This window comes from Pelodiscus sinensis, chromosome 18 (assembly GCF_052426305.1).
Source record: "Pelodiscus sinensis isolate ZL-2025 chromosome 18, ASM5242630v1, whole genome shotgun sequence".
In the NCBI taxonomy this organism is placed as follows: domain Eukaryota; kingdom Metazoa; phylum Chordata; order Testudines; family Trionychidae; genus Pelodiscus; species Pelodiscus sinensis.
The window spans coordinates 16,236,609-16,249,127 of record NC_143069.1 but is presented as its reverse complement, the minus strand read 5'-3'; the positions used below and the strand labels follow the sequence as shown (position 1 = coordinate 16,249,127).

The following is a 12,519-nucleotide window of genomic DNA, read 5'->3' as shown; positions in this document are numbered from 1 at the left end:
CAAAACAGTTCTTGTGCAAGAAGCCTGCAGTGTAGACAGAGCCCACGAGTTTCAGAGGGGTAGCTGAGTGAGTCTGTAACAGGAAAAACTTAAAACACAACATATAGTCACCTTAAAGATTAACAAACCGTGTCCATGGGATCATGAGCTTTCCTGGGCATAGCCCACTTCTTCAGACGACTGGAGTGTTGTATGTCCAGAACCAAAATGAACAGGGGAGGAAAAAATGGGAGGGGCGAAAAAAGGAGGCAGGGGGTATGTAAATATCAAAGGGAAAACCCAGCTGGTATGTAACAGGCACCACTGATAAGAGTTGTTGGGAATTTCCCAGGAACCGATCGGGGTTTCTTAGGAACAAGTTTAAAAAGGGGTGAGAATCGGGGTGAACTGGGTGGATGCCTGGGTGAGGGTTGGGTCGAACAACGCAGGGAGGGAAAAGCAGGAGCGTGGGGCGTGAGGGCAGGTGAGCGCTGCGGTGAAAGCCACGTGCGCAGGCCGGGCCGGGCCCCTCTCTCCTCCAGCTGACTTGCAACTTCCACTGCCGGCCCACGTGGCCCTCGAAGGGCGGAGCTTCCCCTTTCCTGCGCCCGCCCCTGGGGCCCTCCAGCCAATGGGAAGCGAGTGCTAATGTTGCTGGTGTTTCAACATTCGGAGCCGGCTGGCACAGCTGCTGCCGCGGGCCCGGGAGCTGCGAGCAGGCAGGAGGCGGAGGTGAGGGGCGGGGGGCGGTGACTCCTGGCCCCCCAGCGCAGAGGGGTCCAGGTCCGGGTCCGTCCGGGGTTACCAGGCCGCGCACTCCCCTCGCTCTTGGAGGCGACGCTGGTGCCAGTGTCTGCTTCAATGCGACCCTACAATAACAAGCCCCAATCGGCCGAGTCGCTGCTTGTTTCACCTCGTGTCCCCCTGCGCTGCAGAAATCCTGCCTGTGCTGGGCCAGCCCCGAGACACGGGGTTGCCCCTGGATTGTAAGCAAGCTGCCCCCTTCTCCCCCATGCTCCCCATTCCCTGAATATCAGTCCTGCCCCCGCAGCCTGCACAAATCTTCATCCTTTAGGACCAAATAGGAAGGGGAGAGGGCGAGGGATTATTTTCTTTATTCCCACCCCCCTAACGGAAGGAGCTGTTCTCTGTGTCTGTGTTTACAAACCAAGGAACGTGTTTCTCCCTGGTTTGGGTTGGGGTTTTTTTTTGCCTGTTTCTTGACAAGATTGATTGAAATGTTGGTCTGACTAGAGTAGTCCCCAAGTTTAGCGCCCTGCCCTGAAGCAGGACGAAGTCAACCAAGACCTACGGGTTTGTCTAACCCTGTCTAATTCTTTCTTCCCACCCATGCTTCCCCAGAAGGGATCAGACAGGCTGTACACAGCGGGTGTTTAAGTCTCAGCTTGACAAAGCCCTGGCCGGGTTGATTTAGTTGGGATTGGTCCTGCCTAGAGCAGGGGGCTGGATTTGATGACCTTCTGAGGTCTCTTCCAGCTCTATGATTCTATGATTCCCTCCCCTTTCCTTCACCATCATTAATATCCTTTTGCAGTGAGTTCCAGAGGTTGATTATACACTTCAAAATACGTCCGTTTTAACTAGAGCTGGAAGGAAGTTTTCAGAGGGGGTGTTTTTCCATTGGAAAACACTGATTTTAGTGACCTTTTCTTTGGAAGGGGAAAACTCCACCATTTCAGAACATTAAAATGTAGTTTTCCATTCCTGAAATGACTCTTTGTTTGTTCTCTTTAAAGTTTATCTTCCGTAATCCACCGTAATACATTTAAAAATAGTTAAAATCTAAACAAAACGTGAATTTATTTGCAGAACTGTGTGTGATCAGGAAAAAAAAGTCAAAATCCTGGAATTTCTAGTCCCAATTCAACCCTACTTTTAGCCACCTTGGTGCCAGGGATGTAAAATCTCATTTAATTAGCTAACCAGTTAAACAATATGTTGAACCAGTTAACCGATTAAATGGGACACGTAGGACGTGTTAAAGATGGGCTTGGAGCAGCCCACACACCTACCCCTTTGGCACACTGCTGTGACTGCTGAGCAACCCTACCCGTGGCGTGCCAGAGTGCCCTCTGCCTATGGCTGGTGGAGGGCTGCTCCAGCCCCCTCTGGTTAACCATAACCGGCTTACTGGTTAACCATTCACTTCCGAACTTGGTGTCCCCACTGCTAACATTAGGACAGTGGTCCCCAACACGGTGCCCGCATTTGTATGCGCCCGCCAAGTGCTCAGGGCTGGCCTGGCCCCGGGCACGTGGCGCATGTGCGGTGCCGGAGCTGGCCCCGGGCGCATGGTGCACGGTGAGCGCCGGCCCCGGGGGCGCCGCAGATTGGCTGCCCGCGCTATGGCCACGTGGCACATGGGGGGAGCGCAGGCTCCGGGCGTGCGGCACTTGCAGGGTGCGCCAGCCCTGGGCGCACAGCGCTTGGAGAGCGCCGGCCCCGGGCGCGCGGTGCTTGGGGGGGGGAGAGTGCCAGCGCTAGTGCCGGCCCCGGGCGCGTGGCGCTTGCAGGGTGCGCCGGCCCCGGGCACGCGGTGCTTGGGGGGAGAGCGCCGGTCCCGGGCGCGCGGCGCTTGGTGGGAGGCCCGGCCCTGGGCATGCGGTACTTGTGGGCGGGGGGGCGGCCCTGGGAATGTGTCTATGGGGGGGCCCCGCCCCCGGGTGCGCAATGGGGGGCTCCGCTCCAGGGCGCCCTGCGGGCAAACAGCCACACCCCTTGGCGCCCAGCAACCTCAAATGGTTGGGGACCACTGCATTAGGAGAAGCCATTGGCTGCCTCCCCTGCCCCACCCCATTCCTTCTTTGACATTCCCCTGCTCCCATGGGGGTCACGCTGCCCCCCTTTGAGAGCTGATGCTGAAAAGTGCTGGGAAAGCTCGGGGCGATTATCTGCCTGACCCCGGTGAATAGGAGCTGCCAAAGGCCCTGAAGTGTGACAGACCCTGGAGCTGTGACCGGCCCTTTCACCCAGCAGGATGTGCCGAATGCCCCAGAGGACCAAGGGATGGTGGGCGTGGCACTTCAAGCACACCTTGATTTTCTTCTGTCAGGGCTGGGGCATGGGACCGTCCAGGCTGGGTTCCTGTGATTTCCCGCGCGTGCTGGGCGGATGGTTTCCTGTCCAGTGCAGATCGCTGCTGGTGCGGGACCTCTGCATATAAATGCTGGGTAAGTCCTGGTGGGTTTTTAATGGGCAGTGTCATGTGGTTTGGTAACTCAGGGTGCCCCTGTATAAAACTATGGTACGCCCACATCTTGAATACTGTGTACAGATGTGGTCTCCTCACCTCAAAAAAGATATTTTGGCCTTGGAAAGGGTTCAGAAAAGGGCAACTAACATGATTAGGGGTTTGGAACGAGTCCCATATGAGGAGAGGTTAAAGCGATGGGACTTTTCAGTTTAGAAAAGAGGAGACTGAGGGGGGATATGATAGAGGTCTATAAAAACATGAGTGGTGTGGAGAGGGTGAATAAAGAAAAGTGATTTATTAGTTCCCATAATAGAAGAACTAGAGGACACCAAATGAAGTTAATGGGTAGCAGGTTTAAAACTAATAAAAGAAAGTTCTTCTTCACACAGGGTGTAGTCAACCTGTGGAACTCCTTGCCAGAGGAGACTGTGAAGGCTAGAACTATAACAGGATTTAAAGAGAAGCTAGATAATTTCACGGAGGTTAGGTCCATAAAAGGCCATTAGCCAGGAGATAGAAATAGTGTCCCTGGCCTCTGTTTGTGGAAGGCTGGAGAAGGATGGCAGGAGACAAATCGCTTGATCATTGTCTTTGGTCAACCCTCTTTGGGGCACCTGGTGCTGGCCACTGTCAGCAGACAGGCTACCCAGTACTGCCGTTCTTATGTTAGGGTTCTTGGTTGGGGCACAGGGCAGAGCCCATCGGTTCAGAGCTGCTAAGAGCAGAGTTATTTGCACTTACGTCCCAGCCAGACTCCCTCGTATCCCCTAACACAGGGCTGGGGGGATCCTTTTTTGGGTCGGGGGCCACAGAGAAATCCGTCGGGCCTTGTAGGAGTTGGGCGGCAGGAGTGGAGCTTAGTGCCTACGGGGCCAAGGGAAACAGAGAGGGCACCATGTCCACAGGGCCGGGGTGCCATTTTCCCTAGGGCCTCCGGGGGGTGGGGGGGGTGTGTGTCTATGGTCTAGGAGCCAGGGCCCACCAAAGATGAATCCGACCCAGGCTCTGGTACATCTCTGCAGCGCTGCCGGCCGGTTCCCCCACCTCTTGGTCCTCAACCCAACTAGACCCGCTTCCCGACGGCTGGTTGCCCCCCGGTGTAGCCAGACATAAAGCCCCATTTTAACATCCATCTTTGTCTGCTTAAAACCATGCAGGGCACATAAGAGCTGGAAAACAGCATATTCTTTGAAAACCTTGGAGCAGGAGGTTTAGATATGCTGGCTCAGTGACCGTGACCAACTGTAAGCAGAGATAAGAGGGTGGTCGAACTAATTGTTGACCAAGAGGCTGTACATCGTGCCCTTGACTGAAACCCATATTGATACGAACACATACCCGTCCACGGGAGAAGGAATCTCCCGCCCAACAAGAACATCCGGCAGTCCTAATTTAGTTATCTTCCTCTCTTACAAGTGTAAATTAACTTGTAACCTGCTTGTAAGAACTGGCACCACAAAATGGACCAGTAAAATTTGGCCTCTGAAGATAAGAAAGAGAATACGGGCCCCCAGGGGTATAAAAGATGAGCCCAGCAGCACATTTGCTTTGTGTGTCAATCTACCATCTATCTGCTAGTCGGGTTTGGTGTTTGACCTCCCGAGGTTCCAGAGGGGACGCCCACCTCGTATTCGTCTTTCCGAGGAATTGAGAGACCGGCCCTGGCCTGACACGCTGGAGTCGAGAGGCACAGAAGGGGGTAAAAATTGTACCTGGATGTGGTCCTTTGTTTAAGTATATATACATAGTGTTAGAGCTCTTTAAAGATTAAGCTGTCACTTGGTACCATTATTTTCTATTTTCTATCTTTACCTTTTTCCTGTAACCATTTTAAGATCTATATTTTGTTAATAATTAAGAAATAGAGCAATAGCCATTGTAACCATATGATTTATAAGTTCCTTTAATAAACCTGTAACTGTTTAAGTTTTTAACCTGACTCCTTCAGTTGCTGTAATAGAACCAAGCACAATTTAAAAGAACTTCAGCCAGTCATAAAAGGACAGACATAGGGAGAGCTTAGGCGTTTGGATCTGTGTCACTCCCAGGTGACAAGATCCGTTGGGGCACCTTTCCAGCCTTTCCCAGGCTGCCCGCTGCGAAGGAACTTTTGTGTTCTAGGAGTTAAAATCTAAAGTGTAATAAGCTCTTCCTACACACTAGGGCGTCTGTTAGCCTGTTTGGCTACCCTCTGCGACAGGACCTTGGTCCTAGCAGTAAAGTCACAGACGTTAAACACTCGAGGCTCCTTTCAGCCTTCTGGGCTGCCCGCTGCGACGAGACTTCGTGTCTTAGCAGTTAAAGACTTAGGAGACATACCCACACACACTGCCCTGACCGTCGGCTGACACCCGGCCAGCCCCGCTCCCTCCAGCCCCCTCCCAGCCAGCCCTGCTTCCCGGCGGCCGGTTCCCCCCCACCCCCTCTCTTCCAGCCAGTCCCGCCCCCCCGCCCCCCGGCCCCTGCTGTTCGGTATTTTTTTTAAACCATCTGGTAACCCTAGCAGGTGGGGGTGAAAAGTGCATGGAAATGCCCGCACAGGCGCGTCTGGGAATGAGATGCTGCTCTAACATCTCCGCCTCTGTTCACTTCCAGCCCCTGCCTCGTGGCGCTGGCCCCCCCGTGGCCTGGGAGGGCTCCCCAGGCGCACCATGGCCCGGCATAGCAAGCTGCAGAAGCACGTCCTGAGCCTATACAGGCAGTTCCTGCGCGCCGGCCGGGAGAAGCCGGGATTCCTGCCTCGCATCCAGGCCGAGTTCCGGAAGAACGCCAGCATCCCCCGGGCCGACGTGATGCACATCGAGTATCTGCTCCGCCGTGGCCAGAGGCAGCTGGCGCAGCTCCGAGACGCGAACACCAAACAGATGGGCACCTTTGTCCAAGCCAAACCGGAGGAGCAGTGACCCCTGCTGGTTGGCGCAAGCGTCTGTCTTGTACTGGGACGGTTGGGGGTGAATTCACAGATCAGCCTTCCTGGTTCTCACATCCCTGTGCACCCCTCGTGTCCAAACACAGGTGCCTGGCTTGGCATTTGCTGAGCTAAGGTGTCTTTATTGGCAGCCAAGCTTTTAAACAGTTCAGGTGTGGATGGGTGATCTGGAGGAGATGCTCTTGTTTCCAGGACCTGGTACACAATTCATTCTACCCCTGCTGGCTCCTCTCTTCGGGTATGTCTACACTACAGCGCTAGTTCGAACTAAGCTAATTCGAACTAACGCGTCTAGAACTAAAAACTAGTTTTGCTAATTCGAACTAGCAAGTCCACATTGAGTGGACTCTGAACAGGGCTTAAGGATGGCCGGAAGCAGTGCCAGCAGGGCATCAGAGGAGGACTTAGAGCATGGAGATGCAGTCTCAGGCTAGCCGAGGGCTGCGCTTAAAGGGTCCCGACCCCCACCCCGGACAGACAGTTCTAAGGGGTGCCCCGCTTGAAAACCAGTCCTGGCTTGGAGTGCCCGGAGTACCCACACTGGGCACATCACACCACTCAGCCATCAGCCCGGCTGCACTTGCCGCAGGCTGCCATCTGGGGAGAGGGGGTAATCGGGGGGCTGCAGGAGAGCTTCCACCCCCAGAAGCCTGCAGAGCCAGCCCAGTCCTCCCCATCGGGGGCTTGTACCCCATTCCTCCCTCACCTCCTTCCACTTACCCTTCCCTAGCCCCCCTTCTTATTGATGTACAAAATAAAGATAACGTTTCTTCCAACATTGACTCTGTCTTTATTGAACAAAACTGGGGGAGACTGGGAAAAGGAGGTGGGAGAGGGGAAGATTAAGGCTGGGAGAGGGGAGGGCAACTAACATGATAAGGGGTTGGGAACAGGTCCCAGATGAAGAGAGGCTACAGAGACTGGGACTGTTCAGCTTAGAAAAGAGGAGACGGAGGGGGGACAGGATAGAGGTCTCTAAAAGCAGGGGTTGGGTGGAGAGGGTGCATTCAGAAAAGTTCTTCATGAGTTCCCATAAAGAAGGACTAGAGGACACCAAAGGAAAGGACTGGGTAGCAGGCTTGAAACTAGTAAGAGAAAGTTGTTGTTGTTGTTGCCAAAGCAAATAGTTAACCGGTGGAACTCCTTGCTGCAGGAGGCTGTGAAGGCTACAACTAGAACAGAGTTTAAAGGGAAGTGAGATCAAGTCATGGAGGTTGGGTCCATGGAGTAGTCTTAGCCAGGGGGTAGGAGTGGTGTCCCTGCCCAAGGTTTGTGCAAGGCTGGAGAGGGATGGCACGAGACAAATGGCTTGGTCACTGTCTTTGGTCCATCCCCTCCACGGTCCCTAGGGTTGGCCGCTGTCGGCAGACAGGCTACTGGGCTAGATGGACCTTTGGTCTGACCCAGGACGGCCATTGTAAGCTCAGGGCTCAGGGTCGGGGGTCTCAGTGGACCCCCTTGATTTTCATGCAAACCTGCTCCTGGGTGGGCAGGCTGGCAGCTCTCCTGCCCTAGACGGCCACTTTCCTGTGCCTAGTGCGGAGATCGTGGTCCACGAGGTCCACGATGTCCGCACTAGCCCAGGAATGTACCCGCCTCTTGCGGTCCCGGGCAAGCTTCCGGGAGCCGCCAGCCTGGTCCCGGGAAGAGGGGGTGGGCTGGGGGACATCGGGTGGGTGGCTCTGTGCCGTGCCAGGTGCAGGGTCTGCTGGCTGGGTGCTGGCAGGCTTGCACCTGGCACGGGCACCGTAGCCAGCCCGTGCCCCTTTAAGGGGTCCGGGGCCGGGAGGGGGGCATAGAGTTTCCCTGGTGTTGGCCAGAGTGGCCACCAGGGAAACCTGGGGAGGGCTAGCCTCCCACTCGTTTGAATTAAGGGGCTACACAGCCCTTAATTCGAACTAGTAAGTTCGAACTAGGCTTAAGCCTCGTAAAATGAGGTTTTCCTAGTTCGAACTAAGCGCTCCGCTAGTCATTTGCATATTTTCTGCCGATCCGTTTTTGTGCTCAGGGTTTGTGCGCAAAACCAAGCCGTGTGGATGTTTACTTTTTGTGCAAAAAACCCCCTTTTCCCACAAGATCCCTATGCCTGCAAAAAGGCCGACCGATCTTGTGCAAAAAGGGGCTTTTGCCTAAAAAGAAAACATCCACATGGCTTGTTTTTGCGTGTTCTTGCGAAAAAACTTGTGGCGCGTCTACACTCTACGTGTGTTCTTGCAGAAGTAAATTTGCAGTAAAGCATCAGAGAACAGGGCTCCTTGCACAGGAGTTATTCCTCTCCCGACGATGACTAAGCCCCCTTTGTGCAAGAGCTGTTGTGCAAGAAGGCAGCGTGGACGGGCACCAGGGGCTTCTTGAGCAAGACACTTTTATGGCTAAAATGACCATCAGAGCTTTCTTGCACAAGAGAGCGTTCACACTGCCATGGACGCTCTTGTGCAAAAGCCCATGGCAGGGTGGAGGCACTCTTGCACGAGACCTTTTGCGCAAGAACTCCGGCGTGAAACAGCTCTCGTGCAAGAAGCCTGCAGTGTAGGGCAGGGAGCAGCCTATGAGGGAGGGGGAGGGACCCCTAGTAATGGCTCAAACTTCCCAGGGGGGTGGCCAGAGGCAGGACATTTGCCTGGCAGGGTGGGGGGGGGGCGGTGACCTCACAGGGGCTTTGGGCAGCCCTCAGCATATAAGGCAAAGGGCAGGTGGGGAGGTGATGACCTCACAGAGGGACCCACATCTCAGGCTGATAAAAGCGGGGGGCGGGCCCAGGGGACTTTGGAGACCCCCGGTTGCTTTAGCTCTGGTGCGTCTCCTCCTCACGGTTCGTTCGCGTTCTGTGAGTTCCACATCCCGACACCTTTGTGACGAAGGTAAGAGCCCCCAGGGGTTGGATCCCGCCCGGGGCCGGCTGGGTTCCAGGCAGGCCCAGCCCTCGGTCAAGGGCCAGAAGGTGATTCCTCACCTGGGCTGCGTCCTTAGCGCCACTGGGGCTTTCTCCTGGTTGGTTTCCCTTTTCCTCCATCCCCCCACATTTCTGCTCTGTTCTTGCCTCCTCTGTGACCTTCCCTTGCTGCCTCCCCCAGCTTGGGACCCAACAGACTAGCTGAAGGACGGGGGGTGGTTTGCAGGAGCCGTGGGGTGGGGGATGCAGCCCCCATTGTGGGGACTGGGGAGGTGGGGCTGGAACAAGTCTATGCCGGTGTCTTTGGGGAGAACGCTCCACCCCCCACACCTTAGATTCTCCCCTGATTGGCCAAGAAGGGGCTGTTGATGGGCAGGAGACTCGTGGAATGAGGAGTAACGGTAGTTTGAACTAGGAAGCCTAGTTCGAACTACCTAGTTCGTGCCCCGTGTAGCCGCGCTGCACGGGGTTCGAACGAGCGGGGTTTTAAAAATGGCGGCTCCCCGCTTATGCAAATGAAGCCCGGGAAATTCAAATCCCGGGCTTCATTTGCAAGTGCGGTATGCCTACATTACCCTCCTAGTTCGAACTAGCGGGGTAGTGTAGACATACCCTCAGGTCCTTGCAGTGCCTGTGCAAGACCGAACCGATAAGCAAGGGGCCATTTGGGGGCTGGGGGCAGTCGCTCTGGGGAGCTGGAACCCCTGGATTTCGTTCATCAGGCTGCGCCCCAAGCTCCCCTTTGCTCCCCTCATTTCCAGCATGGCCAAACGTTTTCGGCTGTGGTTCAAGAAAGCCCTGAAGATGGCCCCAGGGCCGGTGGGGAGCAGCTTCTCCGTCCCCGCGGGCGGGGAAGCTGGATCCCACCAGCTCGGGGCGACTCGCCCACCGGCCAGGCCCCCCCGGACCTGGCTCCAGAGGCGGCTGGGCAGGCGGGACCCAGCCCAGCGGGGGAGCCGGGTAGGGTGGCTCCGGGGCCTCCTCTGTGGAGAGAAACACCTGCCCCGGGAGCCCAGCCCCCATTACCACCAGGGGGCATCGCCCTGCCCGGCCCCCGGGGACCTGCCAGTCTCCGGGAGCCCCCAGCCCGTCGCTCCCCGCACCAGCCCCTGCAGCTGTGGGTCCAGGTCCGTCAGCAGCAGCGCCTGGGCCTCCAGCTGCAGCCGGGCCACCTCGCGCAGCCGCTCAGACCCAGGTGAGGGGCTCACCCAGTACCCGGGGGGGGGGGGGAGGGGCAGCCCCAGTGTCTGCCCCGCAGCCAGGGCAATGGATGGGGGGGGGCTGCTTGGCTCTCTTGTTCCTGGTGGGGGCTCTGCTGAGGGCGTTGGCAGATGTGAGGGTGGCAGGGGGATGGGTCCCTGCGAGGGGCGTGTGGGGCCCAACCTGCCCTGGGTCCCTGACATGGGGGCGCGTGACCCCTGCTGGCCGCTGGAGTCACCCTGGTCCCTTCCCTCCCGCACAGAGCCCCCCTGCGCCTCGGCGGAGCTCTGCCAGGAGCGGGTGGACTCCCGGGTGGAGGAAGGGGCCATCTACGACATCGAAGAGCAGCTCCACACCCGGGACACGGTAGGAACCTTCTCCACACGGGGGGGACCCGAGATTGTCCGGCCCCTTCCCAGCACGTCCCCCCCCCTCTGGGAGGGGCTTGTCCCTGGGGATCCCCCTGGGGCCCCTTCTCCTGCATGACCTGGACTCCCCAAGCTGGGGGCTCTTGTCATGCACCAGCTGGGCCCCCACAAGCCTGAGGCAGCAGTTGGGGGGAGTGTGGGTGCTTGGACAACCGGCAGCTCCCACCTCCACTCCTGGGAGGCCTGAGCCCTGCAGCTGTCCGTGGGGGGCAGGCAGGCCCCAGGCTCACAGACTCTCTCTGGGGCGCAGAGCCCAGCGGCCCTGCAGCGGTTCCTCTTGGCCATCCCCCTCGCCTGCCTCGCCGCCCTCCAAAGGGGCGAGGACACCCTGGCGCCGCGCTGCTGCAAGGACACCATGATGGCCAGGATCGTTGTAAGCGAGTCGCGGCGGCTGGGAGGAGGGGAGGGGATGCGAGGGCTGGACAGGGGTCTGCCTGGGCCATGGCGGCGGGTGGGGGTGCTGGAAACGGGATGGGTGGAGCCAGGAGGGCTGGAGGTGGACATGGGGAGGGTGGGTGGGGATGCTGGAGGAGGGAGGGACACAGAAATGGGGCAGGTCTGGGGTGCCGGACAGGAAGGGGGATTCGGGACAGGGAGGGGTCTCCCCGGGCCATGGGGGGCTGGAAGGGAGCCGAGCGGGCTGCTGGGGATGCGCCTGGGGAGCAGGGATGAGGAGGTTCAGAGGCTGGTCACCAGGGCAGTGAGGGGCAGGAGACGGCCTGGGGACAAGGATTGAGCTGGTCCCGGTTTGGGAGGGGGGTGCTGGGAGGGGCCCTGTGCCGGGCAGGGGGGCTACAGGGCAGCGGGAGGCAGTGGGGTTGGATCCTGCTGGGTGGGGGCGCTGGCCGCGTGAGCGTCTCTTGGGGGCCCAGCCTCACACGCCCCTTTGTCTCCTTGGGTCTCCCAGGAGATCATGGAGGACTCGCCCCCCCCGCTGGTCTTGGCCGACTGCCTCAACGCCGCCTGCAGCCTCAGGTACCGACCCCCCCCCCCCCCGCCGACTCCCCCCAGAGCAGATCCCCTGGCCAGGGAGTGGGAAAGTCTCTGTCTCCTGCTGCTGAATTAACAGCCTCTGCCCCTCTCTCCTGCCAGCACCTTGCAGCCTCCCCTGCGGGCCCAGCTCCTGAGCCCCCTGCTGACGGCGGCCGTGGGACAGACAGTGTCTGGGGACTGGCAGCAGGAGCCCATCCACACACAGGTATGTCCCTCCGGGCCCTGCTCCCGGGCTGGGCTGGAGCTCCAGAGAGGGGGGGGGGGGTGGCAGAGGGAGAGAAGAAGCTGCAGGTTTGGATCCTTCCCTCCAGGGTTCCCGTTGCTCTCCCGGGGGGCCCGTCCCTTCCATGCCCAGCCTGGGCTCCTCCCTGCTCTGCGAGGCGGCTCAGACCCTGCTCAAGGCTGCACCCCGGAGCCAGCGGGTGGCCTGGATTCCCCAACCCCAACCCCCCTCTGACCCAGGGCTCCCCCTTGTCTTGCAGCAGTTCATCCGGGCCCTTCCCTTCGACCTCCAGGCCCTACTGGCGAGCCTCCTCGCCGAGTCCCCAGACACCGCCCGGCTGCAGCTCATAATGGAGGTGAGCCCCGTGGGGGGGACGGGGCCATTGTCCCTGCTTCCTCGGGGGGCCGAGAGAGGAGCAGTGTCAGTGGCTGGGGGGGGCACAGTCCGAGAGGAGCCCCAGGCTCTGCCCAGAACCGGCACCTCCCTACGGGTCCTGACCTGCCTCTTTCCCCCCCAGCACCTGAGCCCGTGGCTGGAGTCCCGCCTGCCCCAGGAGCGAGCCAGGGCCCTTGGCAGCACCACGGCCCTGCTGGGAGTCGCCACCACCCTCCCGGGGTTTGACGTAAGTGACCTCGGAGCCGGGGGGTCTGGGGCTGCAGG

General features: G+C 58.5%; 1 long non-coding RNA gene across 1 annotated transcript; it reads left to right on the top strand.

Annotated features, from left to right (window-relative positions):
• The first annotated feature begins 10,898 nt into the window (after positions 1–10,898).
• LOC149523256 (uncharacterized) lies at positions 10,899–11,841 on the top strand. Its single transcript, XR_016347141.1, has 3 exons — positions 10,899–11,016; positions 11,551–11,618; positions 11,736–11,841. It is a non-coding gene; the product is annotated as an uncharacterized LOC149523256 (long non-coding RNA).
• The last annotated feature ends 678 nt before the right edge of the window (positions 11,842–12,519 follow it).